General features: G+C 31.5%; 1 pseudogene; it reads right to left on the minus strand.

The window, feature by feature from the left end:
- Positions 1-266: 266 nt before the first annotated feature.
- LOC101966436 (serine/threonine-protein kinase VRK2 pseudogene) lies at positions 267-1552 on the minus strand (annotated as a pseudogene).
- Between the last annotated feature and the right edge of the window lie 9975 nt (positions 1553-11527).

Here is an 11527-nt window from a genome sequence, read left to right on the forward strand (position 1 = left end):
GAGCCTTCTGCAAAAGTTTTATATGTCACTATCCAGCCAAATAAATGATAAAATCATGTAAAAAATTATCACTTTAAAATACAACCTACTGATAGGGAAACACTTCACCTATGTTTAATTGTAAGGGTTAGACTTGAAGAACCAATGTAAAAGTATGGAGTAAGTATGTTAAGAGTCCCTCTTGCACCATAGATGGCATAAGAAACTTAAGTGCACTTCATTACATTCTTAGGATAAAGGAAGAAAACAGATCAAGTACACAAATGTGCTCACTGTTACTTTTCTGCAATAACTAGTGTCGGCTGCCTTTAATTTTTATCAGCGGGATAGGATATCTTCTGCCCCTTCTCATTTAACAAAACCATACAACCTTGGACCTGAACTGCTTCACTGTTCATGGATCCCATCAATTTGTCCTCCTTTTTCATTCTGCTCCATGTGGCCAAGGACTCAGCACTTCTCTCATTGTGAACTCTTTCTGCTGACTTTTCTTGCATCTAACTTGCTTTGTCGCAGCCTTTTGCGAATCATCTTTTCTATTGGGCGGAGAATACACACGTGCCCTCTGGCCTTCAGTGGAAAACTCCAGTGGTCCTAAGGGTATTCCACCAGGGTTCAGAATTTTCTTGAGCTTTTGATAGTCTGGCTTTTCATTGTAAGCTAAACTATAAACACATGCTAAAAATTCAGCTATTTCACAGCAATTGCTTCCAGATGGAGCCCACTTCAGCACTGACCCAGGCAGCTCATCCAACAGATTTGTTTTAGCAGTCTGGACACCACAGGGTCCTTCAGGTTCTGTTCCCAGGGAAGTTTTCCACATGACCACCATAGCATGCAGTAGCCTAGGATTTCAACGTCAATTCTTCTGGACACGGCTACTCCCTTGTGGGCATCCAAGCTGGTAAACTCTATTGTCCCATTATGGCCTTTGCTAGGATTTTCCTGATACTGTTTGTAGTTCCCATTGGGACAATATCTGTAGGAAAGTCCATAATCTGCAAGATAAACCTGATCCTGATTTTTATAACCCAAAAGTAGATTGGCTGCTTTTATATCACCATGAACATATTCATTTTCATGTATATATTCCAGTACATCTAGCATTCTGATACCCAGGTACAGGACAGTTGACTTTTTAAAAGTATCATTCTGATCTGAGATCTGTAAATGTATTCCTAGTCTTTCCATTACCATAAATCTATAACTTCTCCCCTGGAATTCAGTCAGACCAGTTCCATAAAACAAAGGAATTCCTAAATAATCAAGTTGTTTGAGTTCTATCCACTTTTGATACAGTCTTTTTTTTTTCCAGCTCTCTGATAAAATTTAAGTTCTGAAAACAGGGACCATTTTCTTGATATTCCACTTTTATAACATGTTTTGCATCTCTGTCTGGTTTGTTTGTGGGGAAAGCTAAATATATCAATCCAAATCCTCCAGAGCCAATCATCTTGCCCAGCACCCATTGTTTTCCTTCCACATCATCCAGAACTTTGCCTTCTGGAAGTGGAACAGGAAGTTTGTATTTCCCATTTCTTCTTGGTGGCATCAGTCTGAGCAGCTCACCACACAGCCCAAGCCTCTGGAACCCTTATACATGAGTTTTTGAGGAACAACTTCCCTCTAAACTATAACAACAATTGAATATGCGCTATTCCAAATCTCTCTGAAAAAATATATAATAAAATAATACATACTTTTTATGTTTCCCAAATCTGAAATTTTCTGTATTTTTAAATATATTTGTCCCTAGGAGCTTTGTAAATGAAATCATTTTATACATTCTACCAATGTCATATGGAATATATACCAAGAAAAATTAGAACAGAAAAAGTGATTGACCATATACTATAGAAATAGAATATGATAAAAATTACAACATTTTTTCTGAATTTCTAATAATACTCATGTTGTCAAGATGGTCAAAGTTTGTAATTTAAGAAAATCAGTTTATCCAACACTGTGACAATGTGATAATGAGTATAAGGGGATTTGACAAAATCAACAAGTGTGCTTTAATTTTTAATGCTTGAGTGAAGAGAAACCCTACAGCCATGTGTTTTGGAATGCCTTCAGGGAGGGAGGCTGTCTCTGTTCACACTCTGAGAAGACACTCTGACAACAGGAAGTCAGACAGAGTAGAAACCCCTAAAACTCAGGGAAGGAAGAGATGTTAGCTGTCAGTTAAAGGAAGTTATTTTATCTCCACACACACAATGTAATTTTTGTTTTACAAGAAATATTGGAGGGAGCAATTATTTGAAGTAGGCATCATCAAGTAGGGCCAAAGAGAAATTGTGGACCAAACCTGGGGATCATGCCTTGACTGAAAAATCATTTCATAACTTAAAAATAGTCAGAATGGAAGGCTCCACAGGTTTGTAAGTCACAAGCTACTGAAATATACTCAAAAGAGCAAGTTTCTGATGACATGGGAAAACTGAAGTTTGATAGTTTCATAAACCAAATGCCAACTTAATTGTCTTGGTTGCTTATTGAATTTATTTTCATAAATCAGATGCAAAACACATGTCCTATACTTCATGTATTGCTAACAGTATAAGATATGTGAATGAGAGCTGTTTGTGGGTGAGGAGGGGTAGAAAAGATGAATCCGGAATTATTTCATAAAAACAATTAGATACAAAATGTTAAGAGGAATACACTTAAAAGAACTCATTGGAGGATCATGTCAGTGCTGTTCAGAGATATATTTTTTAAATTCAGAAAAAAATATGAAACACAAAACATAGTGCATTAGAATCCATTTCATTCTACTACATAGTCTATAAAAATATGGGAATGTTTTAATAGAAAGACAAGAGGTTTTTTTTTGTTGTTGTTAACATCATAATGGTAGTGCTTTCTAGAGATAAAAAAAAAAGGCATCTAGATAGGCACTGGATTCTTTCTTCATAGAAAAATAACCTGGTTCTCCCAGTCCTCTTCAACAATGTTCACTTTTTGCCCATTTCTCTTTGGGATATTACCATTTTAGGTGCAGTGTATAACAAGAACTGAACAATTGCTAACTACATAAACATACATGACAAAAAAGATGAAAAAGGAGAAGGAGAAGAAAAGGAGGAAAAGAAGGAGAAAGAAAAGAAAATGTAAGAAAAAAAAGAGAGAAACACATTGAATGTAAACATAACCATGGAGGGAAGGTTAAGTTGAAAGGGCACATGAAGAGAATAAATCTTAATTTGCCTCTATTATACACAATTACATATAACAACCCAAAAATTGACATAAAATAGAAAGATTCAGTAAATATATACAACATTCTGCTTAAAGAAGAGTTCCTCTTCATTCCACCCACCTACTAAGAAGAATGACTCCTACAATTTTCCTAGAAGATTATCCTGTTGTTTCCTAGTAAGACAGAAAGAGATCATGGAGAAGGAACCTGTGTGAGTGCTCTGCTGTCTCCACAGACATTCCAATAGAAGTGCAACACAAAGAGAAGACCTACAGATCTCTATCAGATTGCTGAGTTCTTCCTACCTGTCCTTGGCTTTATCTATAATAGGTGAGCAAATGTTACTGTCATGTCATCTACCTCTCCATACATCGATGACTAATTGGTTATCTTGATACTTCAGCTTTTTAAAAACTTTATCTCTTTTTTATTTACGTTTTGTTTTTGAGGTACTGGGGATCAAACCCAGAGACTAAGAAATGGTGAGCAAATGCTCACTCATGCTTGGCAAAATCCACAAAGCTACACCCTCAGGCCTTGAGCTTGTTGGTAGTTTCAAAGCTGTGAATTTGTGAATTTGATTTTTGTGTGGCTCTTTGTTGTTCTTATCATTGTTGGTGCTATAAGTGGAACACTTTACAGTTTTCTACATCCACAGAAAATCCAATCAGTCTATTGAAAGTTCTATATCATTTTAAAAGATTTATTTTTAGTTAGTGGGGTTATCATAGAATATTGTAAGATGCTGTTTGATAACCTGAACTAAAATTCATAATTTGTTCATCACATACTTGTTTGAATCTTTCAACACATGTACTAACTTATTTCTTCAATTTTCAGACTATCTCTTCAATTCTAAAACATCTCCTCCTTCATTTGTTGTGTGAATATAGTCTATAATTCCATGAAAGAAGATACATGACAACTTGAATGTATTCCTCTCTTCATGTATATGACTCTATCAATTGATAAATCATTTCATGTTTGTCTTTGTAAAGCATATGGATACATATGTGTATACAACCCACTGCATTTTGAAAATAAGCTCTAGCTATTGGTACAAAAATATGGATTTTGTTATTCATATAGCCCATAAAACAATGTGTTAATATTATTTTAAATATGAATTTAATTAATTCTTGAGACTCCTATGTATACATAAGATAAAAATGTTTTCTTAGCATACAGTTTCAGTAAAAGTACAAATTTGAATGTGTATCATTTTAAAAAATGTTCTATATTGTTTTATATCTGGTTTTAGATAAACACTGTGTAGTAATCACTTTATAGACAAAGTGAAGAGAATAAAAAAATATCTATGCGAATGTTAGATAATTGGAAGATAATTAAGTTAGAAGATTGTTCTTTTTGACTATGGGTTATCTCATTCATTTTTTTTATAACTCATGAATATAGAGAATGTTGAACTAGTTCAATACCTATTATGCTTTTATTGTCACTGCCACCAAATACATAGATTACTTACTCCCAGAAAGTGATTATAAGGATGAGTCAAACAATATTTAGAAACCTTGCTTCTCCTGCTATATAGTTGGAGTGAATGAAGTTAGTATTATTCCTATATTATATATTCTTAATTGATATTTGAATGTCTGGACATATCTCTCAAGTTCCTGGAATCTGGGTCAAGGTCCTGTAACACTTTTACACAGTTTTCTGCTTATTTCAACATTTTTAACTTCCAAAATTCACTAGCAGGCACTCTCCATTAGAGTCAAGAAAAGTCATTCTCTTCCCTTCATTTCTACATGTTGATAGGTTTTCATTTAAACTATCTACAAGGTTGTCATACTTTTTGTAAGATCTCCTTTGATTCCTCTTGCCAGATTGTCAGTTGGTGATTTCAAATTGCTACTCTTGGCTTACAATCTTTAAAATATTACTTGAGTGGAGAGTTCTATTTTAACTTCCCACCGTCATTCTTCATGAACGATTTAAATGAAATATTGACACTTTCCATATTCATTTAAAATATTATATGCACCCTCTGCAGTTCTTCATATTTTTGCATGAAATGATTTTAAACATAGGGATATATAATTTTACAGATCATTCTTATCAGTGTGAGCATTCCCTGACAACCTATTAATCTTTGAAATATTTTGCCCAAACATACAATATATTGTCATAGAAGAAGTTGCGTTCATAGCTTCCAAATTTATTTGGGCAGAAATAGAACATCATTATAGACATTTATCATTTTTCACATACTTAAAATTTGGTAAATGGAATGCATCTGGGTTTTCTTTTGGGTCATTACAATTAGTACCTAAATGATACAAGTACTTATCAGATTTGATCATGAATTAATGTACTTTTTTACCTTTATAATATTTAATGTAATATTATAATATTTACTTACAAAAACCTTTATAATACTGACAAGTCAAATATGTGACTGGGCATCTTTGATAGTAACTTGAAACATGTAGCTCATTATTATTCATTGAACTCTTTTGTTTTTAATAAACTGCCAAAATATGCATGAGGAAAATATGTTACAAATTTATGGGAACATTGCAATTTCCTCACCTCTTTGCTTCTAGTACCCTAGTAGAAGTAATTTATATAGAGAAGAAATATGGTGAATGGATATTGATGAAGTAAACATAAGAACAAATGATTGAATTGGTTTCATTCATATTATTTCAAATATTACTTAAATGAAGATCCAAGTTTTCATTCCATCACTGATTTTTCATAAAAGATTGAAGAGTTTAGGATCTTAGGTTCCTCTTCTGAAAGATTAGAGGATTGGGTTCATTAGTTTGGAAGGTTGCTCTAAAGCAGCCAATGATCTTTACATTTCTTCAACAGACCTAAAATTCTGTTTCAAAATTTAATATTTATTTTTTCTATTTGACAATCAGTACTAACATGTTATTATTCTTTGTATTTTTTTTCAATGTTGACCAAAACAGAAACATAATAAACAAAATTCAGTGCCAACTTAGCAAAAAATACAAGAACTTATTCTCAGATATTTTCTTATTTTTAGTATTTTTTTCCAAAGAACAGCTTTGTGTTTCCTGCTTATGTGTTCACTATCTAAATTTTATAATATCATTTATAGATAAACATCTCTGTCTATAAAACAGAGAAAATGTAGCTAGCTAAAACAAGGATTGAAATCAAAACTTAGTAAATATATTATATTAAAGAATATTTAAAATATAGACATATATAAAGGCTTTTGGATATTAACCCAAAAACATAGGTAAAAAACACAAAAGCAGACCAGTAAGATTACATCAATCTAAAATGGTTTGTACAGCAAAGGAAACAATAGAGTAAAGAGACAATCAATTGAATGGAAGATAATGTTTTCAAACTATACATCTAATGTGGGGTTAATACATAAAATGTATAAGGAAATAAAATAATACAAGAACAATAAAACAAATAATTTGATTTTAACAAAAATCTAGCTAAACTTTCTCCAAACATGTGAACATGACCAACCTGTTAGAATGAGTATTTAAAAAAATTTAAAATCATTTTTGGAAAGGATTAAAAAACAAAAGTTTTGGAGAGGACATATTGACAGAAATGCAATTTATTATAGTGATTATAAGCAACAGTAAGGAAGTACATCAACATTTCAAAATAGAATTACCATTGATAGAGCAATCATACCACTAGGTATAAAAATACTGTAAATGAAATTGGTATGTTGAAGCCATATCTACAATCCTGTTTTCATTGCAGCATTGTTCAAAATAGCCAATATATACACTCAATCTAAGTGTTCTTTGTTGGTGAGTGAATACAGAAAATGTGGCACATATTCACAGGGAGCACTATTCTGCATAAAATGAAGGACTTTTTGTCATTTGAAACAATATGGATGATCCTGGAGGATAATATGTTAAGTAAAATGAATGCAGCACAGAAAGACAAATACCACCTAATCTTGCTTGTACGTGGAATCTTAAAAATTTGAATTCATAGAAATAGTAGAATGGTGGTTACACCAGGTCTGAAGTGTTTGAGGACTTTAGTTAAGATGTTGTTCAAAGGATATGAAATTTCAGTTAAATAGAAGGAATAAGTTCAAGAAATATTTGTCTAATATGTTAATATTAGTTAATAGTTAATAATGTATTATTGAAAAATGCTGAGATTGGAGGTAAAGTGTTATTACCACAAAAATGATAAATATGTGAGATAATACATGTGTGAATTAGTTAGCTTTAACCATTCTTCAATTGTATATGTATTTCAAAATATCATGTTATACACAGTGTTTAGGCTTAGATGAGGTGTTCTCCAAAAGCTCATACATGTGACAGTGAAAGAATGTTCAGAAGAAATAGATTATGAGACCTGAACCCTCATTAGTATATTATATTAATCCACTGATATGAAGTAAGTGGACAGTAAATGTAGGCAGGTAGTGAGTAGGTCACTACCTTTGAGTTTGTATTTTGTCCCTGGTGGGTAGAGTTCTCTCTCTGCTTCCTGATATCAAGGCCCAGATTTGCTCTCCTCTGCAACATCTTTCTGTCATGATGTTCTGCCTCACCTTAGGCTATGAAGTCAGACGAACCATGGACTGAACCTCTGAAATCATGAGCCAAAATAAAGTTTCCCTCTTCTGACTTGTTCTTATCAGGTATTATTGATAACAGGGACACAAAGCTGATGAAAATAGTAAGTGCATGTACTTTTGTCTGTCAAAGTAAGACATAAACATATATAAGTAAGTGAAAAGAAAACAGTATATTGTCTTATAAATTTTAAAAGTCTACAAATAAGATTTCAAAACTGAATTTAAAAAGAAAATCTCAATTTAGGTATAATGTTAGGTGTTCAATGATTAAATGATAATTTAAAATGGTATAATCTATGCTTTTATTGAGTATTAATGGTCATGAAATAACCAATCAAGGTTAATTGTGAGAGGTATAAATGTAGACCATAAATAGTGATTTAATGTTTTCTATAAAATATACTTGGATGGGAAACATTATTTTAATGATTTTTCATAATTATTAAAGCAGGCCATGAGAATTAATGAATTAATATATGGAATGTTGCCCTTATGCTATTTATAGTTATCTCACTTTTAAATTAGTTGATGAGTTTATTGATGTTCAATCATTTTAAAAGAAAGCTAGGCCAATGCTGAGAATTTCATTTTAATAACAAGTAAAATCTAATATTAAAGATTTGATATAATTGCCAATATGTTTTTAATTTTATGAAGGATCATATTAAAACTGTTAAATTATTTCATAATTTTTGGTGGGATAAAATTACAAAATGAATTAGATAATTATGTCTTTTTAATGAATACATTTATTAATTTATAGCAATTATAATTGCTTTTCAAAAGTTCAAATTATGAGGAAATTAATAGAAACATACTATTGAATTCTTGTAGTTTTTCCCTTAGACCTGGCTAATGCTATTTAAAATCACTTATTGGAACACAAAATTGTTTAGCCACTATATTTAGGCTTTGATTGTACACTCTGGAATTATCTTTTGATGTGTACAATTTAAAAATTAATAGCTTAGAATATATCTGATATCAATAATCCATTATTAAAAATTTATTCATTTGATGTAAAATTTTTATTTTATAATAGTTATGTTTAACGTTGCACTAAAACATATACATTGTAGGATGAATAAATCAAGCTAAGTAACATGTATATTAATTTACATGCCTCTTAAATTTTGTGGTGACAATGTTTAAAATCTCCTGATAGAAATTTTCAGTACAATTCATTTTATTTAGTAACTGTGTTGTAAAGTAGCCTGTTAGAGTCTGTAAACAAGTCAGGATGGCACCTGGCATTTTGTCAGAGAAATGTTAGAGTCTGTAAACAAGTCTGGATGGCGCCAGGCAAAATGCCAGAGGGAGTGGTTTGTGAAGTAACTCCAGGGAGCCATTAAGTGTGGAGATTCCTTATTGGTTGACTGATGTATCTAGTTTATGCTAATTAAGATAAGCTGTGTGGAATGGATAAATACCTCTGTTGTCCTATAATAAACGGCTCCTACTCCTGCTGTATCAATCTACACAAGTGACTCGTCACCTTTATTTATTTATTTTTATGTGTTGCTGAGGATCCAACCGAGTGTCTCACACATGCCAGACAAGTGCACTACCACTGAGCCACAACCCTAGCCCCTTGATCATTTTTTTTTCATATAACATTTTATCATTTTTATCTCTTCTTTGGAGAAACATCTGTTCAGATTTTTTGCTCCTTTTTAAGTAAATAATTTGTTCTTCTGAAATTGAGTTATTAGATTTTCTTATGTATTTTGCATATTAATGCCTTATCAGACATATACTCTGCAGGTTTTCTCTTCCATTATGTAGGGTTACTTTTTACTCTGTTGATTGTTTTCTTTCCTGTGAAGAAGCTTTTTAGTTTGATGTAATCTCATTTATCTACTTTTACTTTTGCTTCCTTGCCTGTATCTTGCCCACTCCAATGTCCTAAAGTGTTTCCCCTATGTTTTCTTCTAGTCGTTTCAGAGTTTCAGATCTTATAAAAATTGTCATTCCCAAAACCTACATCAAGGAGAATTTCAACTATATTATCCTTTTGTAGTTTTGTACTTTCAGAACATATATTTAGAATTGTAATGCATTGTGAATTCTTTTGGTATATGGTGATAGACAAGGCCTAAATTCATTCTTCTCCATATGACTATCCAGTTGTCCCAACATCATTTATTGAAGATACTGTTCTTTCCCAATTATGATTGTATTACTTTTACTGAAAATCAAATGATAGTTAATAACTGAATTCACTTCTGGGATTTCTGTTCCATTTGTCTATGTATCTGTTTTTACACACATACCATGCTGTTTTTTTGGTTACTATACCACTGAGGTACATTTTGAACTCAGGTACTATGATACCTAGAACTTTGTTCTTTTTGTTCAAGACAGTTTTGACTACTTGGGGTCTTTTCATATTTCATTTACATTTTAAATTATATTTTCTGTTTCTCAAAAAAACTGTCATTTGACTTTTAGCAAAAATTTCAGTGACTCTGTAGAGTACTTTGGGAGTGTAGATCTTTTAATATTACTAATTCTTCTGAATTATGACCACAGAATGATTTTCCTTTTTGTATCTTCTTATAATTATTTTCTAACATGTTTTTTTTTAATTTTCAGTGCACAGATGTTTCACCACCTTGGTTAATTTTATTGCTGCTGATTATTACTCTTATTATTTTGGTATCTGTTGTGTTATTGTTTTCTTGGATTTTTTTCTGATAGTTTATTTTCAGGGTAAAGAAATGGTAGTGATTTTAATATCCTACACTTTTACTGAGTTCATTTATTATTTCTATCAGTTTTATTTGTAAAAATTTGTGATTTGTCTATAGAAATTATGTTGTCTGCAAAGTGATAATTTGCCTTCTTCCTTCCTTTTTGTTGTGAATCTTCTTTATTTTTTTCTTTTGAATGGTTGCTTGGATTGGACATTTAGTAATTAAATAGAAATGATGAAAATGGGTATAATAATTTGTTCCCAATCTTAGAAAATATATTCAATACCCACAGTTAAAATTTGATGTTTGCTTTGGGTTTATCATATATGGCTTTTATTGTGTGAAGATACTTTTATACTTAATTGTGTCTAGTGTTCTAAAGAAATGATGTTGAATTTTGTTTAATGTTTTTTCTGTATTTATCGAGAAAAGATTATACAGTTGCATCATTCATTCTGTTAATGTGATGTTTCATATTTGTTGATTTACACACATTGAACCCTTCTTGTATCCCTGGGGAAAACCCTACTCGATCATGGAGAATGATTCCATCAATATGATGTTAAATTTGCTTTACCAATATCTTGTTGAGAATTTTTTCCTCTATGTTTGTGAGAGATGTTAAGATTTATTTATTTTTTCTTGTTTTGTCATCCTCTGTCTTTGGCTTTAGGGTAACACTAGCTTCACCAAAGAAGTTTTGAAATATGTCCTTTTCTTCAGGTTTTGAAAGAGTTTGAAATCATTAGAATTAATTCTTCCTAGAGTGTTTGGTAGACTTAAGCAATGGCCATCATACCTTCGGCTGTCTTTGATGGGAGAATATTTATGACTGAATCAATTTCCTCACTCATTATTTGCCCACTCATATTTTTATTTATTAATACCTCAATTCTGTTAAATTATATATGTCAGAGTATTCATCAATTTCTTCTAGTTTTCTAATTGTTTGGATATAATGTTCATAGTAGTATCTTATGATTCTTTTTTATGTCTGTAACATATGTTTTAAAGCCTCCTATTTCATCTATGTTTTTATTTATTGGTGTCCTC

Source organism: Ictidomys tridecemlineatus, chromosome 8, assembly GCF_052094955.1.
Source record: "Ictidomys tridecemlineatus isolate mIctTri1 chromosome 8, mIctTri1.hap1, whole genome shotgun sequence".
Taxonomy (NCBI): domain Eukaryota; kingdom Metazoa; phylum Chordata; class Mammalia; order Rodentia; family Sciuridae; genus Ictidomys; species Ictidomys tridecemlineatus.